At 38.2% G+C, this 14,029-nt stretch overlaps 1 protein-coding gene across 1 annotated transcript in view; it reads left to right on the top strand.

The window, feature by feature from the left end:
• The window catches only part of lsg1 (large 60S subunit nuclear export GTPase 1), a 43,784-nt gene continuing 29,755 nt past the window's right edge, over positions 1-14,029 (top strand). The window contains exons 1-2 of the mRNA XM_077534570.1: positions 1-65; positions 709-758. The gene's annotated coding sequence lies outside the window, so the exon portion shown is untranslated. The remainder of the gene's footprint in view (positions 66-708; positions 759-14,029) is intronic.

Raw genomic sequence — 14,029 nt, 5'->3', positions numbered from 1 at the left:
GTAGGCGAGGCGTGGATGGAAGATTTGCAGTGGGCGAGTGCATGATCGGGGTGAGGCGTTTGAATGTGAGTGCACTTTTGTCAGCAGCCGCATACAAAACAAGAAGAAAATGCTAAAACGTTTATGATTTTGTGATGTGACGTACAATATAGCAAGGGAGTGCCCCACCAGATCCACAGATGGTGCTATTTTTCTTGCTTCTAATATACAGGATGTTAGTGAATTTAGTAGGGTGGCCAGATGTCCCGTTTACTTCCAACTGGCCAGTGCATTGACTTGTTTAGCACTGTTGAACAGTCAACCAAGATAGCATTTAGCATTAGCGTTTATTGATGCGTATGTGTGCGTAATCCACATATTTATATCCATCTCAGGAGTCTGACATTTTATCCTGCACCGCCCTTTGCTGTCGCCTGAAATTGACGTCAAACCGCCTTCGGGCTCGCATTGCAAATGTCATGACTCACCTGTTTTCTGAGTTTGGTCACATGATGCTCACAATGCGACTCATTTCTGTCGCCAACTCATGCCGTTTTATCCTAAAATGGCGCCTCTTGTACACTGATGATTTACTTACTTCATGTAATTCTTAATCCACATTATTAATCTGTACTGTGTTTGGACTAGTGGGGGCACACACATTTTTGCCTTGAGTTATTTTTCGTCAAGTTCACCGCTGCATATTAAAACTTGCCATGTAATTCTTAGGGAATCGCCAACAGATGTAGAGAGAGAGAATACTGCATGTGCCTGGGGAGGTGAGTCTTAAACAGTTAAACATAGTGTTTCAGTGTATATTCTGTTGCATGTTGTTTACTGATCTGCCAGAACAAAAATGTGTGTGCCACTTTTGTCTCGATCTTACCACTATACTACAGATGGTCATCACAATTTTTCTCTTTGCATCAATGCTCTGTAATAGCAATTGTATCACACAAAAAGCCAAAGCAAAAAACACAACAAAACATGACTTGCATAAGAGGAATATTTCTCTTTCTTTCTTTCTTTCTTTCTTTCTTTCTTTCTTTCTTTCTTTCTTTCTCACTGTAACTAATCAGAAACTAAACTTAACGCTAAGCTCCAAAGTTCATAAATTGTAAAATAAGCTAACGCACGGTTGTCGTGAGACTACGACAGATAGAAAGCAGTGTCCTTAGGAAAAGCATAAGGAGTGCGTGTTGACCTACATTTGGCATGACATTCTAGATGATAAAAAAAAAAAAAAAATGATGGCTGAATTGAACGGTCATGAGGCACGTGCACCAGCAAGTCTCAGGTGTCTCTGGCCAGGACACGTGCGGCGGATGTACTGTCTCAAGCTGTCCTCGCTGCGCTGTGGTGATGCTGACATTCACCTGGTGTCAACTCTCGCTTGCGTTATGGGCAGCTGACTTGGTGAATTAAATGACGTCATAAAAGCAGCAAAGTGGTGACATGATGCCAGCTGGTTAAGTGGGGCATCCCGATTTTAATTTTGTAGATGCACCATCTGATCCTAAGTAAACCTGTCTGCTGATGCCTTTGCTGTGACTTTAGACGTGCTTACCTACAATGCTGTCTAGAAAATCAGGTTAACACGCTGTGATGGGAACAGCAGTGAACATGGCCCATTACATTTTCTTCCTATTTGTCACAGTATTAGCCATCCAGTTTCTAGCCTGTGCTAGAAACAGCCTGTGCTCAAGAGGGTCAAGTGTGAATTGGAACTTTGTATTGTTTTTGTTTTTGTTTTATTTGCAAATGTATTGTAAATCAAAAATAAGGGGGGAAATTAGGGCTTTCAAAATTAAAGCATAGTCTGGAGATTAATTTTAATTCTTTAAACCATTTTAAAAAATTAATTTGGTTAACTCAGTTTTATTTACTTTCTAGGTAATATTTTAAACTTTCTTTATAGGTAATTTTACTTGCTTGATGCTTGTTGGAGAATTCTAAAATAGTTTTCGCACTTTCCAAAGCCAAATTCAAATAGCAGATTAGTTGTACTTCTTTAGCAGATTATCCATCCATCCATCCATCCATCCATCCATCCATCCATCCATCCATCCATCCATCGTGAACGTGCGGCGCATCTAAGAGAAAATGATTTTACTTCAATTCCATTATTTTACACGAGTAAATATCTGTTACAAGCTTGGTAGAACATAGTAGAAAAAAATATATAACTATAAAATAATAAATAAATAATACAATATAAAATATTGCTCGATTAGTTAGTAAAACAAAATAATCATTCGACAGCGCTAGAAAAAACGTCAATAAATTTTGGAATAAGACGGCAACAATAACAAAATGTGGAAAATGTGAAGTGTGGTGAATACTTTTCTGATTCCATGTAGTTTCAATCCATTGTAATGATTGATTGATTGAGTTTTATTGAACAGATAAACATCACAAGTATAAAATACAAGTTGTTCAAAAGGAGTAGAAAGAAGTAAAAAAAAAATGTATCAAGTCCTACTCCCTAATGCTTTAATATACTGAAGTTGTTTTTACGAACATAAAAGTTAAACAATAGAAAATAAACAAAACATGTTTTGAAATATTGAAACATCCATTTGAACTCGGACAGTGATTCTCAGTGGTACAAGTATCACTAGTACAGTATATGAATTACCACTAGTAGTACACAACAGAATCCATTGACAAAGTGCATTTCAGTTGTGTTGCACTTTAAAGTTAAGAACTGTTTGTTCTTTTAACATGTATTTAGGTGGGGGGGTTTTTTCATATATTTTGGACTTTTTTGGAAACTACTATGTGGGATGACTTATTTAGCTAGGTGAGAGTGTCAACACATTAGATACGTAGCTCTTAGCATGAGAGTCACAACTTCAAAATAAACACCAATGAGTCATGTTTCATATGCGTACATTCCAGTGTGTGCAATGAGCCGCTCCACAGATGTTTCCTCTCTGTGTTGTTATTCTCAAGTGTGCACCTGAGGGTCTCCACCTCACATGTATGAATGTGGCCTGGACTGCTCACATCCCCTTTAAACTGGTGCACTAATTATATTTGCAAAAAGTGTGGTCGTTTTCTGGCTTTTAGAGGAAGTGACAATCATCACATTGTTAGACGAAAGGAGCTATACAAACATGTCTCGCTACATGTTTGAATGCGTGAATAATAGACGATGGCCAAGAAGGGGAAGGTGATGGTAGTGACTAGTGAAAGTGTTACAGTGGTTGGTTCATCATTTACACTGTACATTTTTCCACTTGCTGTCGACTGAAGATGACATCACCTGTGTTGAGGAAGTGATAACAACCAATCATAGCTCAGCTGTTTTCTGGGTTGAGTCACAAACTGAGCCATGATTGGTCGTTACCTGTTTCCTCAGCACAGGTGATGTCATCATCAGTCGATAGCAAGTAGAATTTTTTTTTTTTTATGTATTAATTGTACGTGAAAAATAATGAAGTTATCAAATTAATTCTGGACAAAATATTAACTTTTCACTGCTGAAAATGACACTCTAAGTCACTTATGAAACCCCAGTTCAGGTCCTTTGATTAGTGGTTATAGTCATGTTAAAATATGGAAAATGTTTGTTTTAAGTATCACAGTACTTAAAACTGGCTGTTAACACTCAATGCCAAGACAAGATTAACGAGATACTTTACTTATTTAGGCATTTTTGGCAGTCAAACATTAATATGTTGCCTATAATAAATTTGATATTTTCATGATTTTTCATGTACAATTAGTACCTTTAAAAACACATTTTGCAACTTGCATTCAACTGAAAATAACATCACAAGGGTTCAGGTAACCAATCACAGCTCAGCTTGTGAATGTCACATGACCAAACCTAGAAAACAGTTGAGCTGTGATTGGTTACCTGAGCCCTTGTGACGTCATTTTCAGTCGACAGCAAGTTGTAAATGTGTTTTTAAAGGTGCTAATTAATTGTATGTGAAAAATAATGAAAGTATTAAATTAAGTATAGACAAAATATGAACTTTTTATTGCTATAATGGGCTAAATAAGTGAAGTATCCCTTTAAGTAATAAGTATCTTAAAATAAGCAGTCAGAAATACCGCATGTTAAATGCATTTGGAAGTAAATATTTTGTGATATGAGAAGATTAACAAAAGTCTGATTACTTGACTGGAAAAAGTAATATAATTGTTATTCACAAATGTGCACATTTTTTACCGGCATAACTGATAATGACTTTGGAATTCATTAAAAGCATGTATCCACATGACTAATTAAAACATAGCATGTTTATAATAAGTTTGGATGTTCATTCTTTGTATTGTTGTATTGATGTTTTGTGTAAGCTTCCTTTTACCTTGCTGCACATTTTTACACACGCAGGCATTACGTTTTCAGTCTTTGCATTTACATATACAGTCCTGCAAAACAATACATGCAAGTATGCTTGTATGCGTCTGTGGGCACGTGTTAATGTGTGAGCAAACGACGTCGCCCTTTTCTGCGTTTAGCTGTCTTGTTCAGAAATATCACGTGCGTGCGGCACATGCATCAAAAGGTCTCGTGACGTTTCTAATGTGTCTCTGTATTTATAGTATCCGTGGATTATTTTCTCTCGTGGCACTTAGAAGAATATCTAATAATAAGCACAGTGTTTGAGTAATGACTTTGAAAATGGGGCCACTAATAATGGAGACAAAGGGTAGATTCCACAGTCACCTCTTGGTTTAAATAGAAATGTGCTTCGTGCTTACTTTATACTCTCCTGTCTCATGCAGATTATACCATTATGTGCATTATGTAGTTTGTGCGACAATCTGCGACGACAGAAAGCATGTGCAGGGCAGTCTTTTTTTTTTTTTTTTTCTCTTCTCACTCGTTTGTTGAATCAGTAGGAGGTGAACAAACCAATAAGAGCTTGTCACCGGAATTCTCAGCAGTTTGACACGTGCCAAAGCATTGAGCGCCTGAATGAGCGTGTCACAATCAGGGACACGTTTTGTTCACGCACCAACAATAAGCCAGACAAACTTTCTTTGTCTGCTAACAGTTTGTTGCTGAAGTTTTGTCATTGTGTTAGACATACAGGGAATGTGGTTTTATTGCTACGACTAAATTTCAGTTTATAGAGTGTGTCTGTCATGAGACAAGGTCAAGTTTGTGCACGACACAATTGAGCACAACCACTCGAGAAAATAAATAGTTTCATTTGTTTTTATGTTTGTTTAATAATTCTTTTTTTAAAAATATTTCTGGACATATCTTCAGAAGTGGTCACAGAGTGTTTCAGCCATTGATCATGAGACACCCACGGCCCTATTTTGGTAGCCTGTGAGCGTGACGTAAAAACAGGTGCACCTTTATTTTGGTGCAAGGGCAAGTCTAATTTTGTGTTTATGAATTTGGTAGACACACTTGGCGCCCTGAACTGCCAAGCTCCCCCTCGGCGCATATCCAATTTGGTGACAAAAAGAGTAGATTTTAGACTCGGTAAAAGCAGGTCTAAATGGTAGCACATGTGATTATTTTTGATGCACTAAATTGAGGCGCAGGCACAATTTTGGCTACCTGTGCACGTGTGTGGTGCATGTCATCAGATTTGATACCTAAATATGACAATTGTGGGGAAAAATATCTCTGAATAATTGTAGAACAAATTATAATCATTATCATCGTAAAACACATTTTAATAGCACTCTTAAACACTCCTTTCGTTTAGCTGTAAATTACTGCAGTCAGATGCTTAAAGGGACACTTTACTTATTGATCCATTTTTAGCAGCAAAAAGTTGCTACTTTTTCAATAATTAATTTGGTGACGTGATTATTTTTTTATGTACATTTAATAACTTTTAAACCGATGTTAAAATGAATCGAACGCCGGCATGTTTGATACACGTGACTAAATAACCCGGATGTTTACGTCACTTAGTGTGTAAACGCTGCACTATGGAAGCGCTATGCAACGCAGCCGTGCATCTAGCGTCAAACCCGGAAGGATTAAACCTTATCGCTTCGAGCCAACACGACAAAATAACCCTACCGAAGGAAAATCTGCCTTGGATGTGAAAGTTGTGGCGCCAGATGGTCTTTTCGGGCACAAAATAAACTTTAATGAACGAGTGAATCAGGCGGTGGGTGAGTGGTGCTCGTGCGGGAGCTGCAGGAATGGACAATCCGCTAATAAATGTGTGCTGTCTGGAAATAAAAGAAATCGAGGATCGGTTCCTTGCGGACAATCTCAACTGCATCCTGGAACATCAGACATTCAACATGGCAATACTAAATAGACATTCTCAGGATAGCTTTGGTTGCGATGAAAGATGTGAAGAAGAAAAGTCTTGGAGGAGCAAATATCCAACAGGTAAAGTGACACACAGCACGAGCAATGCAAAACGTGTGGAACTGACAAACTATTTCAGGAAAAAGAAAAAAATAGTAAAATTATATGTATCGTCGTTACAGCGCCCAACCTCCCCTAGCTGTTTTTTTTTCTTTTTTTGCGTAGCGTCCCGATGATGTAAACGAAAGCTTGCAAGAAGGTTGTGTATTAACCGTGTTTATTTATAGACAAAATGAAGTAAGGAAATGCGAGACGCCGTTACCTAGGCTGGTTATCAATGGTTTGGATCCGAACGAAATTAATAGAAATGCAAATGAAACTGGAATGCACCACAGGAAGAACAGCGGGACAGAACACAAATGTAGTACGTCGCACATGCCGATGATAATGACACTAATCCACATTCAATAAATTTTTTGTTAAAATAAGATTATGAACATGGTCAATTTGTGAAGTATAAACAACTTACGAGCTAATAAAACATAACGTCCGCGCCTGCTTGTCCTTGCCGGGATGTCGACAGCACTTAGCAAGCCATTTTCTACGCAAATAGTCTTTTTTTTGGGGGGGGATAACATACCAGTGTGCTCCTCGCGGGTTTTTCCTTGACGACACCTTGCAAAATTTTGCAATACAGTAAGGCATAAGTGACGTTTGTGTCTTCCTCGTCGTTCTGTCTGCGTGAACTACTGTTCGCCAAGCGAGTATACACACTTGTTACGTCACCACTTGAGGGCGTTCCAACACGGAAGTACTTCTATGTTGAAAAAAGTTAAATAAATCAATATTTGGGTGTATTCTTCAGCTCTTATGCATGTTTCGTAGCTAAACTAACTATTTACTGCCAATCAAGCCATACATGTAAAATTAAAGGTGCCTTCCTTTAAGCTTAAAAGAAAACAATGAAAACTCAAAAATCATCACATCATGCAGTGGAGGAGCTACAGTTCGGTGCACTTTCTCACTGTTTACTCATTGCATATGCTAATTAGTGAATATGACAGCTGCAAGCTAAAATTGTAATTAGGTTAGGTACTGCAATATTAAACGGGTCTTTTTCTAAAATATAGCAATTTTATTTAATTTTTGAAGAGTTGCTGTTATCTTTGTTGACACGTTGATGTGGTCATGCCTCCGATTTACACTGGATTTGTATTAGGATGAAAAATTTGAAATAGAATTGACTGCATGTGCGCATGTGTGTTATGTAACCGTCGGATTTAGCAGAACATCGCCTGCAGCCACGTTGTCACAACTCCAGATCACAGTGACACTGAGCAGCACACTCTGCTCTTCCGCAGGACTGTTGTGACAGGTTGCTTAATCCAGCGCATCCTCGGCTCCTAAAATATATAGCAGCACCTCGGTCTGTTCTGGGTCACCTGCAAAGCCATCGGGAGGATGCGTCTGAGTTGAGAGAAAAGCCAGTTTCAAGAAACTCTCGCTAACTGTGAATATACACAGGAAATATATTATTCATACTAACTCATCTTTGCTGGTTTAGTATTCATTCTGTTCATGGTTGGTTCAGAGTTGGTGGATAATATATGGATCAGTTTTGATTTTTTGGCTCCTAACTCTATAAAGCCTGAACCATGAAATATATGAGAGAAAGTTCTGATTCTTTGTGAATAGAATATTAATTGGTCATTTCAAGCAAACTTTTTTTTTTTTTTTTTTTTGAAAATCAACTTCCACATATGACTTTTGATTTGTGTCATATTTGATACATCGGGTCACAATGCATTAAATTTGTACATTTATAACTATAAAAAATGTAATAACGAACAGACAATTGAAACATATTAGTATTACCAAAAATCAGAACGTTTACCAGTATTAATAAATATAGGTGTCTTTTCTCAATTGGGGCAATTTTGCAAGGTCTCTGGAAAAGCCATCAGCTGGGTGATACTGCCCTCTAATGGATTATCCGTGCAATGCATGTGTCAGATCATAAACATCAGGGTTTTAATGGAAAAAAAAATATTATACTCATGAAATAGAGGGCTAAAAATGTCTTGTATTTAATATGATATGTTTGCTTTATAGGGTTAAATACGAGGAGGACCGTGTTTTGCTTAAACGCAACTTGAGTAGTTTTTCCTCTTTGGTTTGGTTCATCATAGAAAGACAGGTTCTAAATATTTTTATTATGGCTCAAGCATTATCTCCCAAAACGTATTCATTAGTGCCTACTGGAAAAAAAAAAAAAAAAAAAAGCAAAAATCCCCAAACACCAGTTTCACTCATCAACATGAAATTGGACGGACATGTCTGTCATAACAAGACGCACGAAAAAAGGTCTCAGGAACCCTGAAATTGAACAAGAAATCGGCCATTTTGGATTGAAGTAGCCATTTTCCGCGAATTCCCGCTATTATTTCACTTGTGTCAATAGAAAAGAGGACAAAAGCATTTCTGCTTTTGCACATTAATTATATTACAAGAACCACTTCCTCAACAGTAGCATGCAGTGATGTGCCTCTGAGTAAATCCTATTAAATACCTCATGTTTACCTTTCCAGTTCTCTGTAAAGCCCGAGGATAAACGGCAGCAAAGCGCCAACGAATCCGCTAATAGCGGTTGCTATTGTCATCCATCTTTTTATGTAACAATTGCAGACAGATGTAGTGCTGAATGGATACTAACAGTGAAGATGCCTTTTGTTTTGTTGCTTTGTGCTTCTGTTGGTGGGGAAGTGGACATCTGTTTCTTGGCAACCAAGAAATAGTCACAGCTTGGCGAGCTTAAAAGGAAAAAAAAAACAAAAAAACAAGCAGTGCGCTGTTAAAAGTTTCATTCCAGTGTAAAGAGTTAGTACTAGGGTGTTGCTGGTATTTCAGTTTAGGTAGCGGAATGTTTTAGCTGTCATGTTTGAGGAAGTACACACACTGTATGTCACATGTTCATTGTGAAATCTGGAACAGAACTTTTTTTTTGGCAGAGAAAGTTTGACACTGAGGAAAGCTTCTTAAATCAACTCATTATGTCATAGAACTCGTATTAACAAAGAGGCTCTCTTTCATCAATTTTGGCAGTTTTCTTTCTTATATAATCTGTCTGCCAGTTCTGTTTATTTGGGAACATGACAGACAGTGACACCACCTGTTCCAACACACAAACGTTAGTCAAGTGCTACCTTTACTCATATTGTATTCTTTGGCAGTGACAGAACAGTAATGTACATTCAACTGGAGTCACAGAACATTCATACATGACATGTTCAAATATCACTTGAAAAATATTCTTAGAATTATTATTATTTTTTATTTATTTTTTTGCTGATAACATTTTTGGTACGGTTTTTATGGTGTGTGTGTGTGCAAAAATATTACGGCCAAAATGTAAGAGATAATCACGAGGATGTCATCTTTTTGTTCATATGAGTGCTGACTCAGCATTCACTCTTAAAGAAACATCATTGCACAAGTGCTGAACTGTGAATGAATCAGTGAATGACGGTAAATGTGTCGAGAGATAGATCCCTTTTATCGGAGGCAACACAGTGTTACCATAATTAAGACCTTTTCACACTGCACTCGCTCAGGGTCAGTGGTCAATTAATTGAGTTCATTAAACAATAGATTCATAAACGTATATTTAATGAACTGTTTAATGAACTGATAATGAATTAATTTTCATCACAATTAATTCAACTTAATATCTTCACTTTTGATTAACTTAATTCAATCGTGTGTTACCGACTGAAGCATTTTTTTTTAAGTTGGTCGACAATTTGTAATCTTAAATTGGTTCAACGATTCACTCTTTTTCGAGTGTACAACAGGTGCAACACAGGAGGCTCCGCCCTAGAGTGCTCTCTAAGAAAACAAAACGGCAAAACAGGCAGAGAAAGAACTAGGAACTTAACAGACAAGACCTATATAATAACAAAAATGGATGATGGATCATATTGTACATACTAAGACATTCTAATAGCCTGTTATGAATCTACTGTTCAGCCGCTGAGGTTTAAAAACTTTTCAAGTACATGCTGGAAATGAGGTCAGTATGGAAACTGAGTACTCGCAGTTATTCATTGCATGAATGCGTGATAAGCATAAAACTAGTTTTGACTATTGCACAGTTGCTGAGATAGGAATATTGGGATATAGTTGCCAAACCGCCTCTGTTGTCATTGTGTGACCACCGGTGTGCGTTGCTGTGCAGAAAGCATGCAGCCCCCCCGATGCCTCCTCCCACCTCTGAGATTCAGTTGGCATGGAGAAAAGTCACAAATATTTCACTCAACTGAAAGTCCTGGCAGCCAATGAGGGAAAAAAACATCAAACATGAAGGTTGTTTTATTTTCTACTGTGGTGTCAGTAATCTCATCCTGCCAACATTCATATTAGACAAATGTTACACTAATGTGAGGAAGTGATTTTCTCACGTATCACAGTTTTTGTTTTTTTTTATAAGGTATGACACCAACATGTTATTGTGTTGTAGTGGTTTCTGGCTGGATAAACAGATGAACATTCATTTTGGTGGATTAGATAGAGGTACCAAAAAAAATTAAAATAAATAAATATATATATATATATCTATATATATATATATATATATATATATATATATATATATATATATATATATATATATATGAACATTTTAAATATTTTTTATTTCAAGAGTTTTTTTTTTTTGGGGGGGGGGGGGGGGGGTTAAAAAATATATATCTTTTTTTACTTTTTCCACTTTTTTTTCCATTGCATTTTGGACACAAATTATGCGTAGACATTCACTATTCACAGGCTGGCACGGGTTCCGATCCCCATGCAAATAGCAGGCCTTAAATGTTATACATTTACGTGTCTTCTTTTGTAGCTTCAATCAAAACTACCCATTTTCATATTTTTATGTTCTTCAGTTCAATGCTGTGAACTTTAAAAAGCCCTTGAGTGCATATGAAACATTTAAAAGGTTCACACCAGGCCAGATCAGTAAGTGTTGGCTTAAAAGTGCTTTTAAAAAATCTCTGCAGCAAGTTATTAGCGGAGGTCAGTTAATCGTGGCCGGCGTACCTTTGACCACCGATCCTCTGCTTAAACCTGAGGCTGATTGGAGGATGTGTAGATTACTCAGACACACACATAAGACTGTCTCCCTCCACAGCAGAGAAGCACACGCATGCATGCATGTAAAAGTAGCTGAGTAGTGTGTGCAAAGCCTGTTTGCTGCCACTAATTATTGAAGTGGATGACAGACATGATGAGAGTACAGGCAAGTTTCGGGGCAGGCGGACTGGAATGTCAATGTGAACAAATGTGGGTGTGGATGGTGATGAATAAACATTATCTTCTTAACCTTCCGTTTACGAGATACTGGAGGGGGGTTGGTACCCAGGCCCCTTGCTTATCCCACTTATGATGCACCATTCCTGGGTAAAACTGCTCCCAATTTCCCAGTACTGTTCTCCAGGACGTATCTCTAGAACGGTTCACCCTATGGGGAAAAGGAGCACATCCCTGCAACCCCATGGCCGAAACCTTTCCAATGGTATATGGCTCGTCACCGTGCGACCTTCCCTTCCCCGGATCCAGGGGTTGCACTTCAGACCTACCTTTACCCAGAAATCAAGCACATTTTTCGGATACAGCTAGGGTGATTTACACTCCCCCCTACCGGGTGAACGATAGGCCCTGCAGAGAAAACCAGCACATCCCCGGAACCGGCTCGACCTCAGCTTGTCGGTGCCGGACCTCCACGACCCTTTAGGCCGCGGAATCAGCTACCCCACTCGCAGGAGATCCAGGCCTGGAGGCCTGCTATGCTTGTTTTACTGTCCGCAATTAATGAATGACAACGTGAAATGAGTTAGTAAACCAGCAAAAGATGCTGTGTCAGTTCTTGTGCCAGCATCATGAGATGACAAAACATCCTGTCTCTTCAATAGCTCTTTGTGTTGAATTTGATCAAAAAGCGCCACCTCGCTTGAAACAAAGGCACGGGTTCATGATCAGGACGTTGGCGTCAGAGGCTGCTCTGATTTAAACACCTTTTGGAAGGCTTTCTTCCGGAGCCCGCCAGTACACGAGCCAAAAGCGGGTTCTTCTGAATCCTTTCCTCCCCTTGCACTGGCGGCAGCTCGAAATAGCCCAGACGAGCAGGCCGAGTCGGAGCAGATTGCTCTTGGCGTCATCTCGGCCAAAACCTCTGCAGTCATCCTGCTAATCAGCAGAGACGCGAGGAAGGTTGCTTTGCACGAGCCAGACGCAGATCAGCCTCAGCGGGGGATGGCAGCCTGCTGCTAATTATAGAAGCAGAGATACAGGTGACTGTAAAAGAGACTTCCTTCTTGCATAGCACAAATGCAAGAAATATCGTTTTGCTTGCTGTTTGTTGGTTTGCAGGTTGAAAATTCACAAACATGCTAAACTAGACTTGCCTCAGCATGCAAATTAAAATGTGCCCGTTTTACCCGCTATGAGCAAAATATCAGGTACACTGGGTGTGCGGCAGCTTCATCAATTTCGTGGACTTGCACGAAAATGAAGTTATGACCCTTCTTAGGAAATCACACGTAAATCGGGCCCCTATTAGGCCTATATCGGGCCTATTAGTTCAATCAGCAAAATGACTCGATAGGAAAATACACATACAGACTCATGTCTCAAGATGTCTTAAAACCCAAATCAAGACATTATATATAAATTGGAAAAAAATAATAATAATTATGTATGTATATATATATATATATATATATATATATATATATATACATACATAATAATACATACATATAATAATACTCGTACATACGTAATAATTAAAGTAATAAAGTAGTTGTGGTTCACTTGCAGTCATTAACTCATTTGCTCCCAAAAACGTATAAAATCATTGTTTTTTAAATATTGCCATGGTCCCAAAAACGTATTTATGCATTTTTTAAACGTTTTATTTTTTATGCTAGAGCATACAGGAGCCTTTGATGCAGCCTCTGACTTGAAGGTCGCTTAAAGCAATGTATTTATTACAAAAACAATGGCCAGCAGGTGGCAGCAGAGTATAACAGATCAACCAGGGCCATGTTGCAACAAGCTCTTTTCCCCATGTACTAAACAGATTTGTGAATAATGATGAAACTCGGCTATATTCTAATGCTAATTGCTGCAAAACTGAAATAGATACAAATATACTTTTTTTAAATAAGAGATTCTAATCTTTCTTTTGGTAGGTTCCATGTTTTTATAGCAAGAGAACACAATATTCTGTGGGCCTTGCAAAATCAGTCAGAATCCAGTAAAACAGAAAAAAAAGTGAATGAGTTAGTGCTCTTTAAATAAAGTTGAGTTGAGTAGTACTGTATATTCCAATCCCGAAAAACCGCCAGGATTGAGTGACAATACAGATACGAATAGAAAAGTAATGAACATAAAAAAAAAAAGTTTTTCATATAATTGCTTGTCTGTAATGTAGTAAAGCATTTGTGTGGTCTGGTGACATGATGAGTCGGAGTTAGCTAGTCTTTGTAAGTGTTTTCATTCTAAAATTATGAGTCAACTGTTTATGAAGTTCCTGGCAAAGAGAAAGAAGCTATGTCAGCGCCTTTTGGTCTGCATTGTTCAATAGCGGAGCTGGAAACAGGGCGGACTGAGTCTAACTATATTTTGCCAGACTTTGTCTTAGATCTTCGCAAGTCCTTAAGAGTGCATCGGGGGGTACCGATGATCCTCTCAGCAGTCGGTTTTGTCCTTCAGAATGTGACAAACACAGTACCGATTCAATAAAAAGCT

Source organism: Festucalex cinctus, chromosome 10, assembly GCF_051991245.1.
Source record: "Festucalex cinctus isolate MCC-2025b chromosome 10, RoL_Fcin_1.0, whole genome shotgun sequence".
In the NCBI taxonomy this organism is placed as follows: Eukaryota; Metazoa; Chordata; class Actinopteri; order Syngnathiformes; family Syngnathidae; genus Festucalex; species Festucalex cinctus.
This window is presented reverse-complemented; position numbering and strand designations above follow the sequence as displayed.